Source organism: Mus musculus, chromosome 1 (genome assembly GCF_000001635.26).
Source record: "Mus musculus strain C57BL/6J chromosome 1, GRCm38.p6 C57BL/6J".
Lineage (NCBI taxonomy): Eukaryota > Metazoa > Chordata > Mammalia > Rodentia > Muridae > Mus > Mus musculus.
In genome coordinates, this window is record NC_000067.6 from 168,719,233 (window position 1) to 168,732,732 (window position 13,500).

General features: G+C 40.9%; 1 long non-coding RNA gene across 1 annotated transcript in view; it reads right to left on the reverse strand.

Annotated features, from left to right (window-relative positions):
- Gm34320 overlaps positions 1-12,314 on the reverse strand; it is a 70,052-nt gene extending 57,738 nt beyond the window's left edge. Inside the window, exon 1 of the long non-coding RNA XR_373691.2 lies at positions 12,267-12,314. This is a non-coding gene — a long non-coding RNA (predicted gene, 34320). The remainder of the gene's footprint in view (positions 1-12,266) is intronic.
- Positions 12,315-13,500: the final 1,186 nt, after the last annotated feature.

The window sequence follows — 13,500 nt, forward strand, 5'->3', positions numbered from 1 at the left end:
TTTTTGTTGTTGTTGTTGTTTGTTTTTATTGATTCTTTGTGAATTTCACATCACGCGCCCCAATCCCGCTCATGTTCTTGCCCCACCATGTCTACCCTCTACCCTTGCAACCTCCTCCCAAAAGAAAACAAAAGAAAATAGAAAATAATTATAGCAAAAAGAAAAGTATTACATAAAAATTAAAAAAACAAAGAAACAAACAAGGGCAAGAGGAGAGAATTAGAACTAGAGATGCAGAAGCAGTGGCAGGGTGTGCTGAAATCTGGGATCCATGCTGCTGCCAGAGGCTACGTTGGTTCCTGTGCTTAGGTTTCCTCAGGGGGAGGTCACGTTGAGGTCCATGATCTGTACCCATCTCAGGACACCGTGTGAATCTCTGTGGCCCATGCTGCCGCTGAGGGCTGTGTGGATGTCTGTGTGCTCCAGACATCTATGCTAATGTCCAGGATCTGTGCTGCGATTGAGGTCCAGGTTGATGAGCAGGATGTGTGTCGTTACTGGAAACCATGTGGAAGTACAGGATCCATGTGGCTGCAGGATGCTATGGGCACAAAAGCTACTTTTGCGTGGAATTGATGACTGCAGATTCATAGCTGAGAATGAGAGACCTTGAAGGCTTCTGTGACAGCCGCTTCCCCCTCCCTCCCCTGCACCCTCCCCTCTGCCCCACAAAAAAGAGAAACCGTCCAGAGAGGAAGCTATTGGAAAAAAAGAAAAGAAAAGAAGAGAAGAGAAAAGAAAAGAAAAAGGAGAGGAGAAGAAAAGTGTTCTTAAAACCTGTGATAAAGATGCTAGCTAACTCCTCAGAGTGGATGGTTTCTAGCAAGGATTATGGAGGACTGGGACTCTGTTTTCTTTAGATGTCCAGTCCCTGGGAGTTTGACCATACTCTAATGCATATATAGGCAACACAAACTAGACTTGGTGTTTTGTTGTTTTTTGTTTATTTGTTTGTTTTCTTTTAATGGGAGGATGTAAGGGAGTCAGGATAATCCTGGGAGGATTAAGAAGCAAGTGCAATTAGGGTGCATGGTACAAAATTCCTAAATAATTAATTTAAAAAATCATGTTTGGGAAAATAAGTGGTACAATTATATGTTTAAAAAAAAAGCCAAGCTCAGCCTCAGCAGCAGCTGTCGCCATCTGGGTTCCGGGACTCCGCGGGACCTAGGAAATTAGTCTGATCAGGTTAGAGGGTGCGCCAGAGAACCAGACAGCTTCTGGGACAGGCTGAAGCACAGAGCCGCTGAGGCAGCACCCTTGGCGGGCCGCAGACAGCTGGCCACCGTCCGGACCAGAGGACAGGTGTCCCCCTGGCTTGGGAGGCGGCCTCAGCCTCAGCAGCAGCGGTCGCCATCTTGGTACCGGGACTCAGCAGAACTTAGGAAATTAGTCTGAACAGGTTAGAGGGTGTGCCAGAGAACCGGACAGCTTCTGGGACGGGCACAAGCACAGAGCCGCTGAGGCAGTACCCTTTGCAGGCTGCAGACAGCCGGCCACCGTCCAGACCAGAGGACAGGTGTCCGCCTGGCTCGGGAGGCGGCCTCAGCCTCAGGAGCAGTGGTCGCCATCTTGGTTCCAGGACTCCCTGGAGCTTAGGAATTTAGTCTGCACAGGTGAGAGTCTGCACCACAGAAGCTGACAGCTTCTGGGAACTGCCAAAGCAACACAGCTTCTGAGAAAGGCCCTGTTTTGGGCCTTCTTCTTCGACCAGGAGGAGGTCCAAAAACAAGATATCTGCGCACCTTCCCTGTAAGAGAGCTTGCCAGCAGAGAGTGCTCTGAGCACTGAAACTCAGAGGAGAGAATCTGTCTCCCAGGTCTGCTGAGAGACGGTAACAGAATCACCAGAAGAACAATCTCTAAACAGAGTCAACTATAACTACTAACTCCAGAGATTACCAGATGGCGAAAGGTAAACGTAGGAATCCTACTAACAGGAACCAAGACCACTCACCATCATCAGAACCCAGCACTCCCACTTCGCCCAGTCCAGGGCACCCCAACACACCCGAAAACCTAGACCTAGATTTAAAAGCATATCTCATGATGATGGTAGAGGACATCAAGAAGAACTTTAATAAATCACTTAAAGAAATACAGGAGAACACTGCTAAAGAGTTACAAGTCCTTGAAGAAAAACAGGAAAACACAATCAAACAGGTAGAAGTCCTTACAGAAAAAGAGGAAAAAGCATACAAACAGGTGATGGAAATGAACAAAACCATACTAGACCTAAAAAGTGAAGTAGAAACAATAAAGAAAACTCAAAGTGAGGCAAAACTGGAGATAGAAACCCTAGGAAAGAAATCTGGAACCATAGATTTGAGCATCAGCAACAGAATACAAGAGATGGAAGAGAGAATCTCAGGTGCAGAAGATTCCATAGAGAACATCGGCACAACAATCAAAGAAAATGGAAAATGCAAAAAGATCCTAACTCAAAACATCCAGGAAATCCAGGACACAATGAGAAGACCAAACCTACGGATAATAGGAGTGGATGAGAATGAAGATTTTCAACTCAAAGGACCAGCAAACATCTTCAACAAAATTATTGAAGAAAACTTCCCAAATATAAAGAAAGAGATACCTATGAACATATAAGAAGCCTACAGAACTCCAAATAGACTGGACCAGAAAAGAAATTCCTCCTGACACATAATAATCAGAACAACAAATGCACTAAATAAAGATAGAATACTAAAAGCAGTAAGGGAAAAAGGTCAAGTAACATACAAAGGCAAGCCTATCAGAATTACACCAGATTTTTCACCAGAGACTATGAAAGCCAGAAGAGCCTGGACAGATGTTATACAGACACTAAGAGAACACAAATTCCAGCCCAGGCTACTATACCCAGCCAAACTCTCAATTACCATAGATGGAGAAACCAAAGTATTCCACGACAAAACCAAATTCACACATTATCTCTCCACGAATCCAGCCCTTCAAAGGTTAATAACAGAAAAAAACCAATACAAGAACGGGAACAATGCCCTAGAAAAAACAAGAAGGTAATCCCTCAACAAACCTAAAAGAAGACAGCCACAAGAACAGAATGCCAACTTTAACAACAAAAATAACAGGAAGCAACAATTACTTTTCCTTAATATCTCTTAACATCAATGGTCTCAACTCCCCAATAAAAAGACATAGACTAACAAACTGGCTACACAAACAAGACCCAACATTTTGCTGTTTACAGGAGACACATCTCAGAGAAAAAGATAGACACTACCTCAGAATAAAAGGCTGGAAAACAATTTTCCAAGCAAATGGTATGAAGAAACAAGCTGGAGTAGCCATCCTAATATCTGATAAGATTGACTTCCAACCCAAAGTCATCAAAAAAGACAAGGAGGGGCACTTCGTTCTCATCAAAGGTAAAATCCTCCAAGAGGAACTCTCAATTCTGAATATCTATGCTCCAAATACAAGGGCAGCCACATTCATTAAAGAATCTTTAGTAAAGCTCAAAGCACACATTGCACCTCACACAATAATAGTGGGAGACTTCAACACACCACTTTCACCAATGGACAGATCATGGAAACAGAAACTAAACAGGGACACACTGAAACTAACAGAAGTGATGAAACAAATGGATCTGACAGATATCTACAGAACATTTTATCCTAAAACAAAAGGATATACCTTCTTCTCAGCACCTCATGGTACCTTCTCCAAAATTGACCACATAATAGGTCACAAAACAGGCCTCAACAGATTCAAAAATATTGAAATTGTCCCATGTATCCTATCAGATCACCATGCACTAAGGCTGATCTTCAATAACAAAAAAAATAACAGAAAGCCAACACTCACGTGGAAACTGAACAACACTCTTCTCAATGATACCTTGGTCAAGGAAGGAATAAAGAAAGAAATTAAAGACTTTTTAGAGTTTAATGAAAATGAAGCCACAACGTACCCAAACCTTTGGGACACAATGAAAGCATTTCTAAGAGGGAAACTCATAGCTCTGAGTGCCTCCAAGAAGAAACGGGAGAGAGCACATACTAGCAGCTTGACAACACATCTAAAAGCTCTAGAAAAAAAGGAAGCAAATTCACCCAAGAGGAGTAGACGGCAGGAAATAATCTAACTCAGGGGTGAAATCAACCAACTGGAAACAAGAAGAACTATTCAAAGAATTAACCAAACGAGGAGTTGGTTCTTTGAGAAAATCAACAAGATAGATAAACCCTTAGCTAGACTCACTAAAGGGCACAGGGACAAAATCCTAATTAACAAAATCAGAACTGAAAAGGGAGACATAACAACAGATCCTGAAGAAATCCAAAACACCATCAGATCCCTCTACAAAAGGCTATACTCAACAAAACTGGAAAACCTGGACGAAATGGACAAATTTCTGGACAGATACCAGGTACCAAAGTTGAATCAGGATCAAGTTGACCTTCTAAACAGTCCCATATCCCCTAAAGAAATAGAAGCAGTTATAAATAGTCTCCCAGCCAAAAAAAGCCCAGGACCAGACGGGTTTAGTGCAGAGTTCTATCAGACCTTCAAAGAAGATCTAATTCCAGTTCTGCACAAACTATTTCACAAGATAGAAGTAGAAGGTACTCTACCCAACTCATTTTATGAAGCCACTATTACTCTGATACCTAAACCACAGAAAGATCCAACAAAGATAGAGAACTTCAGACCAATTTCTCTTATGAATATTGATGCAAAAATCCTCAATAAAATTCTCGCTAACTGAATCCAAGAACACATTAAAGCAATCATCCATCCTGACCAAGTAGGTTTTATTCCAGGGATGCAGGGATGGTTTAATATACGAAAAATCCATCAATGTAATCCATTATATAAACAAACTCAAAGACAAAAACTACATGATCATCTCGTTAGATGAAGAAAAAGCATTTGACAAGATCCAACACCCATTCATGATAAAAGTTCTGGAAAGATCAGGAATTCAAGGCCCATACCTAAACATGATAAAAGCAATCTACAGCAAACCAGTAGCCAACATCAAAGTAAATGGAGAGAAGCTAGAAGCAATCCCACTAAAATCAGGGACTAGACAAGGCTGCCCACTTTCTCCCTACCTTTTCAACATAGTACTTGAAGTATTAGCCAGAGCAATTCGACAACAAAAGGAGATCAAGGGGATACAAATTGGAAAGGAGGAAGTCAAAATATCACTTTTTGCAGATGATATGATAGTATATATAAGTGACCCTAAAAATTCCACCAGAGAACTCCTAAACCTGATAAACAGCTTCTGTGAAGTAGCTGGATATAAAATTAACTCAAACAAGTCAATGGCCTTTCTCTACACAAAGAATAAACAGGCTGAGAAAGAAATTAGGGAAACAACACCCTTCTCAATAGTCACAAATAATATAAAATACCTCGGCGTGACTCTAACTAAGGAAGTGAAAGATCTGTATGATAAAAACTTCAAGTCTCTGAAGAAAGAAATTAAAGAAGATCTCAGAAGATGGAAAGATCTCCCATGCTCATGGATTGGCAGGATCAACATTGTAAAAATGGCTATCTTGCCAAAAGCAATCTACAGATTCAATGCAATCCCCATCAAAATTCCAACTCAATTCTTCAACGAATTAGAAGGAGCAATTTGCAAATTCATCTGGAATAACAAAAAACCTAGGATAGCAAAAACTCTTTTCAAGGATAAAAGAACCTCTGGTGGAATCACCATGCCTGACCTAAAGCTTTACTATAGAGCAATTGTGGTAAAAACTGCATGGTACTGGTATAGAGACAGACAAGTAGACCAATGGAATAGAATTGAAGACCCAGAAATGAACCCACACACCTATGGTCACTTCATCTTCGACAAGGGAGCTAAAACCATCCAGTGGAAGAAAGACAGCATTTTCAACAATTGGTGCTGGCACAACTGGTTGTTATCATGTAGAAGAATGTGAATCGATCCATACTTATCTCCTTGTACTAAGGTCAAATTTAAATGGATCAAAGAACTTCACATAAAACCAGAGACACTCAAACTTATAGAGGAGAAAGTGGGGAAAAGCCTTGAAGATATGGGCACAGGGGAAAAATTCCTGAACAGAACAGCAATGGCTTGTGCTGTAAGATCGAGAATTGACAAATGGGACCTAATGAAACTCCAAAGTTTCTGCAAGGCAAAAGACACTGTCAATAAGACAAAAAGACCACCAACATATTGGGAAAGGATCTTTACCTATCCTAAATCAGATAGGGGACTAATATCCAACATATATAAAGAACTCAAGAAGGTGGACTTCAGAAAATCAAATAACCCCATTAAAAAATGGGGCTCAGAACTGAACAAAGAATTCTCACCTGAGGAATACCGAATGGCAGAGAAGCACCTGAAAAAATGTTCAACATCCTTAATCATCAGGGAAATGCAAATCAAAACAACCCTGAGATTCCACCTCACACCAGTCAGAATGGCTAAGATCAAAAATTCAGGTGACAGCAGATGCTGCTGAGGACGTGGAGAAAGAGGAACACTCCTCCATTGTTGGTGGGATTGCAGGCTTGTACAACCACTCTGGAAATCCGTCTGGCGGTTCCTCAGAAAATTGGACATAGTACTACCGAAGGATCCAGCAATACCTCCCCTGGGCATATATCCAGAAGATGCCCCAACCGGTAAGAAGGACACATGCTCCACTATGTTCATAGCAGCCTTATTTATAATAGCCAGAAGCTGGAAAGAACCCAGATGCCCCTCAACAGAGGAATGGATACAGAAAATGTGGTACATCTACACAATGGAGTACTACTCAGCTATTAAAAAGAATGAATTTATGAAATTCCTAGCCAAATGGATGGACCTGGAGGGCATCATCCTGAGTGAGGTTACACATTCACAAAGGAACTCACACAATATGTACTCACTGATAAGTGGATATTAGCCCAAAACCTAGGATACCCAAGATATAAGATACAATTTCCTAAACACATGAAACTCAAGAAAAATGAAGACTGAAGTGTGGACACTATGCCCCTCCTTAGAATTGGGAACAAAACACCCTTGGAAGGAGTTACAGAGACAAAGTTTGGAGCTGAGATGAAAGGATGGACCATGTAGAGACTGCCATATCCAGGGATCCACCCCATAATCAGCATCCAAACGCTGACACCAGTGCATACCCTAGCAAGATTTTATGGAAAGGACCCAGATGTAGCTGTCTCTTGTGAGACTATGCCGGGGCCTAGAAAACACAGAAGTGGATGCTCACAGTCAGCTAATGGATGGATCACAGGGCTCCCAATGGAGGAGCTAGAGAAAGTACCCAAGGAGCTAAAGGGATCTGCAACCCTATAGGTGGATTAACATTATGAACTAACCAGTACCCCGGAGCTCTTGACTCTAGCTGCACATGTATCAAAAGATGGCCTAGTCGGCCATCACTGGAAAGAGAGGCCCATTGGACACGCAAACTTTATATGCCCCAGAACAAGGGAACGCCAGGGCCAAAAATGGGGAGTGGGCGGGTAGGGGAGTGGGGGTGGGTGGGTATGGGGGACTTTTGGTATAGCATTGGAAATGTAAATGAGCTAAATACCTAATAAAAAATTTTAAAAAAAGCCAAAAGATTATATTGCGTAATAAGAAAATTTAAGTTTTCTATTTAAGTACTGTATATGTGTTATGCTATGGTTAGACACTGACCAAAGTTTATACAGGTTTACTAAGTTTCTTGACTTAGGGTGTAGTTAAAAGCACAGGATTTTGTGCATGGATGTAGGAAGCATTCATGTACTTGAGTTGTTAGTAAGTGAAGGGCACACACTTCTTTCATGCACAGTTCATTTGTTCTGCTAGTTTTGCAGGTTATAAAAATGGTTCAGACAGGAGCAGAGAAATAAAAAAGAGTAAACATATGTCTATTTAGACTATTTAGCTCTGCTAAGGGGATGGGGCAACAAAGCCAGCTGGCAGTTGAATGGAAGCTACTAGGAAGTGACTTCACCTAGGAAGTGACTTCACCTCAATGGGCAGGAAATCTCAGAGCAGTGTTGGGAGGAGGGAATCTGATGTGATAGCAGAGTTTCACAGTCATATAGAAATTTTTCCTAACATTCTGGAGTTCAGCTCTATGGTTTTCTTCAGCAGTCGTGCTAATTTACATTCTTGCAAACAGTGTATGAGAGTTCTCATTTTCCACTTGCTTTACAGCATTTGTTTTTGTTGTTGCTTTTATTTTGTTTTATTTCTTCTTCTCATTCATTATAATAGCCATCTGAGCAAGAAGTAGTGTCCCATTACGTTTTGAGGTTTATTTCCTTAATGACCAAGAATGTTGATTATGCAAATATTCTCTATGGAGAATACAACATATCTGACTGCAGCTGTCTCAGAGGTCTAAGGACCTTAACCACTGTGTGTGTGTGTGTGTGTGTGTGTGTGTGTGTGTTATTGGCAATTTGTATTTCTTCTTAGGAAAAACACCTACTCATGTTCACAATTATTTTAAAATTCTTTTTGTCTTTGCTTGTGTTCACTTGTATGAGTTTCTTTCTTACACAGTCTAAATAGTGAGCTCATCTCAGATATATTATTTGCCAATATAATTTTCCGTTTTGTGGGCTGTATTCTCACTTTCATTGCTGGTGTCCTTTGGTGCTCACCAGTTTGTTCCGATGCTTCACATGGCCGTGTGTGTGTGTGTGTGTGTGTGTGTGTGTGTGTGTGTGTGTGTGTGTGTGTGGGTGCTGTTTCCTTTGTTGTCTTCTTTCACTGTTCACTGACAAATCCAAACCAAGCAGAATTTACCTGTTCCTTTATTGTTGTTGCTTAACAGTGTTATGATTTTTAACTCTCCAGTGAGTCACTGACTAATTTTGAATTAAATTTTACATGTGACCATCCAGTTGGGCTTTTGAAAAGGAGTCATCTCCTTTAATTAGACATGCGTTTTGCCTTTGTCTAAAGTCTGGATGATTGATAGCCTACATCTTACGTGGAACTCTCTAACTATCTATTCTGATGATAACACAAGGCTACCTTATATGCCGCTGCTTTGTAGTATGTTCTGCAATGGAAAATGTGAACTTGCAAACTTCAAATTTCCTTTTTCAAAATTGTTTTGTCCCTCCAGACTACTCCTTAATTCCATGAACATTTTAGCGTTGGCTTGTTCGTGTCTGCAAGAACAATATTTAGAACTCGTTCTTCATGACTTGGAAAATTCAATTGAGAGCCGAATCCATGCTGGGCATGCACCCTACTACTGGGTGGGGGCTGTCACTGACCTTGACTGGTTTGTTCAGTTGTTTTGAGACAGTTTTGCTCATAAGTCTCTGGTGGCCTTACACTCACGATATTCCAAATTCATATGCTTCCTTATCTGGGATAAACTGTCTCATGGCCAGAAGAATTTTAATATGGATGGTGTTGAATCTGCAAATCACTGAGAGTACTATATCTGCCTTAGTAAAACTACCTTCTTAAACACACAAAGGATTTCCAGTTATGCTTTATTTTCTTTGAACAATATTCGACTGTTGTAGGTCCAAGTATTTTCATGTCCTCAGTTATTTATACAGAGGAGAGAGAGAGAGAGGGAGGGAGGGAAGGAGGGAGAGAGAGAGAGAGGGAGAGCACTGAAAAGCTGACTAAGTCACTAAGTCATCCAGTACTTACTCAGCTGCTGTTGGCAGCTGGTTGGTCAGACATGGAGACCTTTACAGCTCTTGAGAACTTGCAATTCTCAAGCAGGTAACTTGAGATAAATGATATTCCTATTTGAACATGGAGCATACAGAGAGCATAATTACACCTGTCTCAGATGTCTGAGGACAGGGAAATTTCTCAGGAAGATAATCCTGAGCTTCAATTAGTCAGACAGCAATTGTCAGCTGAGTAGGTTTGTAGACTGAGAAAATTGTGCAGATGTTTCAAACACTGCATGAGAGTTTTAGCATTTTGAACAGACAAAACAACTGCCATTATCATAATTTTTTCTGTCTCAAAAGAATAATAAAATATTTTGTATTTCATTTTATTTTTTTTAGAGCTTGTTATAAATACTCCAGGTTAAAATAAGACAAGGAAGGAAGGAAGGAAGGAAGGAAGGAAGGAAGGAAGGAAGGAAGGAAGGAAGGAAGAGAGAGAGGGAAGAAAGAGAGAGAGAGAGAGAGAGAGAGAGAGAGAGAGAGAGAGAGAGAGAGAGAGAAAGGGAGGAAGAAAGAAAGAAAGGAAGGGAGGAAGAAAAATCAAATCCAGCAGTAATAGGATGTGGTGGTCTGAATATGCTTGGCCCACAGGGAGTGGTACTATTAGGAAGTGTGGCTTCTCCCAGTGCAGAAGAATCAGTCTGCTCCTTGCTTCCTGTGGATGAAGATGTAGAACTCTCAGCTTGGTCATGATGACTCTTCACAGTGATGGAAACCCTAAGACACAGGGTGACCCTTGATGTGACTGTCATGTTTAGATTACTGGTCCTCATGACAGTTTCCCCAAGGATGGGCTTGTCCTCAGGTGCTTGTTGTCATGCCTGCTGCAGACTGCTCCAGTCTTTCGGTGATGTGGGCACCAGACAAGATGCTTCAGCCTGAATGTGCTCCAGCACAGGTGTCTCAGAAAGGTGCTACTACCCAGAATATTTTGAAAGAAAAGATCTTAAAGCTTTCTTGAATTCTTGGTAAGTGAAAAATCTGAGAATATCTTATAAAACTTTATGGATTTTCAAATTTAACACTTAGGAGAGGAGTTAAAAGATTAAGGCACAACACTTCTTTCCGGCTTTACATCTGTCTTCTTATATAGAGTTTCTGTGAATATATCTTTTATACCCTTTCCCTTTTTTTATGGAGAAAAAAAAAGAAACTTTACACCCCCTTCCATTTCTTCCAAGTTCAAGCTGTTTTCTCAAAATACTTGATGCCACAGTGACTGGAAAGCTGTGGATCTCAAAGTCCGTGTCTTAAAATTTACAGTGTGGCTGCTTGGGTTTCATAATAATTCGCGAATGATGTGGGAGTTGATGGCATAAAACAAATTACAGAGTTGTAGCTGAGGATTTATGAAAACCCTTGTGTGGTGTAAAAAGACCACATTTCTCAGAAAGCAGGTGTCAGTTTCTCAACCTTGCCTCATCTCCAAAGGCATATGATATTTTTAAGAACTTTTATTTGTGGTATTAATGAGAAAATACCACAGCACTAATATGTAACGACACCTGTTAAAGGACTTTGTGATACTTTGATACATATCTTTCAAAATAACCCACAGGGACTCCTAAATCTCATTTGTAGATAATGAAGAGAAGTAGTAAAGATTTTAGATTCTAGCAGTACCACTGTATAGTACCTGTTTTGGTAGGATCACATGTTAATTTATCCAAGAAATACTTAAAAAGATTGTATTAGTACAGACCTCTGTGTTTACATGCAGGTATGTATGAGAGAGAGAGAGAGAGAGAGAGAATATCACTAATATGGGCTGGAGATGAAGGTATGTCAGGCCATAGAGTTTCAGAGCCCATGGGACTTTAGAAAACATCCTTTACATCTGCTTGTTTCACAGAAAAAGCTAAGATGTGGATGGAGGTGTGTTAATATTCCAAAGATTGATTAGCAGGTCCAGTGTAGGGAATTAAGGCTCAGATTCTTATATCCACCCCCAGAACTCGCCTTATATAGATGGTAGCTCCATTGCTGAGCATCTCTGTAGGGAAGCTAGGCAAGCATTTCAACAGACCAGGAGATGCACTGTCTAGACTACGCAGTTCATCTACAGCTTGGAATCCATCAAAGGGTCAGACACTTATGGCTTTGATGCCCAGTAACAATTGAGAATGTTCGACAAGTGACAAACCATGCATTCTGCCCAGACTTGAGCCTTTAAAACTTTCATGTCATAGGAATTGATTCCCACCAGCGTTCAGAGTAGATACCGGTTTATCTCCTAGCAGATGCATGTGTCTTGTGCTTGTAATTATGAATATTTCATGAATTTGATAAAGAATAATTTTAGGGAGGTATCATGGCCCACAAACTGGAATTATTAAAGGTAAACCTCTAGATTATGATCTAAGCACATTGAACAAAGTAAAAATTAAGTTTTCTGACTCCGTTTTTATTTCTTTACATGGCACATGCCATGAGATCCTCTTCTGAGATGGCTGACTTTTAGTCAGTTGACTTGTCACCTGTGGTATATTTTTCCCATTGAGCAAAAAGCCTGCAAATTCGGCTTGGAGGATTTGCCTGAGGCAAGGTGTCATAACCATTCACAAATCACCACTTGTATCCTGTTTACACTACCTTTGCTTCCTGCTGGTTTATGTAACCGATCTCATTTGCCTTTCTCACAAGGGAAGAATGGAGTCCTACCAAGTCCTCTTGCAAAGCTATACACATATTCACATGGATGATGATCCAAGAGAATGATATCCTGGTGTCCACTAACGTGAATGACAGTAGAACAAAGAGTACAAGATTAAAAATATCACACAAACCCACACAATACTAACAGCCTCTTATTGCTAGGTGGACTAAATATACACCAGTTTTTGCACAGCCATGTGTATGTATGAGTAGGAGTGTGTGTGCATGTTAGTTTGTGTGAATCTATGTATGTATGTGTAGATAGACTTCATAGGTATAACTGCACTTGAGTCTATGGAGGCCAGAGGTTGATGCTTATTTGCTTTCCTTCTATATTAAGGAAATATATATTAAGACAAGGTTTCTCACTTGAGCCCAGAGGCAGCTCATATGGCCAGTCTTATCTTACCAGCGTGCTTATTCTGTGGATTCTTTGTCTCTCCGTCCTGGGTTAGAAATTCAAGTGGCCACCACTGATAGCTGGCATTGTCACGTGAGCTAGGTATTTGGATTCTGGTCTTCACATTTGTATGGCAAATGTACTGAGCCATCCACTGAGCCAACTCCCCCACCCCCAATTGACAATATTTATTGAGTATCCTCACTGTTCTGTAAGATCACAGTTTGTATATACGATACAAGTGTATATAGTTTTATAGATGAGTATAATTCGGAGACACTTAGGCCACGTGACTAGGAAGAAGCAGAACTTAAATTTAAACTCATGTGTACTTTTCCTTCAAGCCCGGGAAGTGGCTTAATCAGCCCCTTATCATGCTTTTCATATGGCAGAGTTGCTGGCCGTCACAGCAGCCTGTAATTCTAATTGGGCCACAGAGACAAAATACACAGAAAGATACATGCTTAATGGAAGAACTGAACACATCTGCCTGTGGCTCAGCAAGTGAGCAAACCCTCATTTATTTACACTGGGCTGCAAACTGTCACAGGACCCTAGAACGAGATGAGCCTAGCTTTGCCTTCAAAGACAGAGTAGTGTGGTGGGGGCAATGCACTGTCCATATGAAGGGTAAGTAGCAGTGCTGCGTTTATATGATAATAGATGACAAGAGACACCTTCAGGGTAAGAAAGAATAATAAGATGTGAGGTTACTCCTTCCCCCAGGAGAGCGGGACTTGCAGTTCAAACTATGCCAGAGAAATCTTTATG